The sequence below is a fragment of the Aphanomyces invadans genome (genome assembly GCF_000520115.1).
Source record: "Aphanomyces invadans strain NJM9701 unplaced genomic scaffold supercont1.201, whole genome shotgun sequence".
In the NCBI taxonomy this organism is placed as follows: Eukaryota; Oomycota; class Saprolegniomycetes; order Saprolegniales; family Verrucalvaceae; genus Aphanomyces; species Aphanomyces invadans.
In genome coordinates, this window is record NW_008580346.1 from 6,391 (window position 1) to 7,317 (window position 927).

The window sequence follows — 927 nt, forward strand, 5'->3', positions numbered from 1 at the left end:
GGTACCCCAACAACAGGTACGGCTGGGGTCGCACCAACGCGGCGCGAGCGCTTGGTGTTGCCAACAACAGCCCGTCCAACCACTCGTAGCCGAGCTCCCCCCGCCGTCAAAGACGAGAGTGAGATTGCCGTGCTGGAACAAAACCTCGCCGAGCTCTGCGGCAACCATGGGGCCGTCACCACGTCAAGTTGCATGCTTCGATAACAATGGTCATCTTCTTTTATGCGCAAGTTGCTACCTCCAGCACTACATTACGTCAAAGACCTTTCGGTCCCTTGACACGACGTTCTCGAGCCACACTATCTTGAGTCAGTGGACGTGCTCTCCCTTTCTCGCCCACGAGTAGTAGCTCCGACGCAAGCCCTACCTTCTACAATTCACAGTGGAGAGTACCACTAGAGACTTTGGCCGACGATTCCTTTGTCCTCTGTAGGACTCTCGATTGACATCTGCGTCAAAACATCGTCGTCCAGGCTTGTTAAAGGCACTCTGTTAGACGACGTCTTGTCTGCTGTCGTTCATCTGCCTTCTGCTACTCGAGTTCTCTTTGGTGGGTGAAGCGAGCGGGCCATCACGTGGGCAATCCCCGGTCGCGCTTGAGGCTAGCGCCAGAAACAGTCCCAGATTACTTTATTTCACCAGTATTATTGTGTAATAATACACTCGAAACTGGAGCTCCTCGACGACACGAATCGCGTACCCCGTAAAGATTCGCTAAGTGAATCCCGTAAAGATTCGCTTAAGCCAATCAAAATCATTCCCGTCAAATCATTATAGCCAATCCAATCAAAACACTCTCCCATTGAAGCACTGTCAGTAGTCAGTCTCCGAGTGACGATGCAGCGCACCTCACCGCCACACAGATATCACACGCACTCGTCCCAGTCACCACCACAGGCCGATCTTGTCTCCGGTACTCAACGGTCT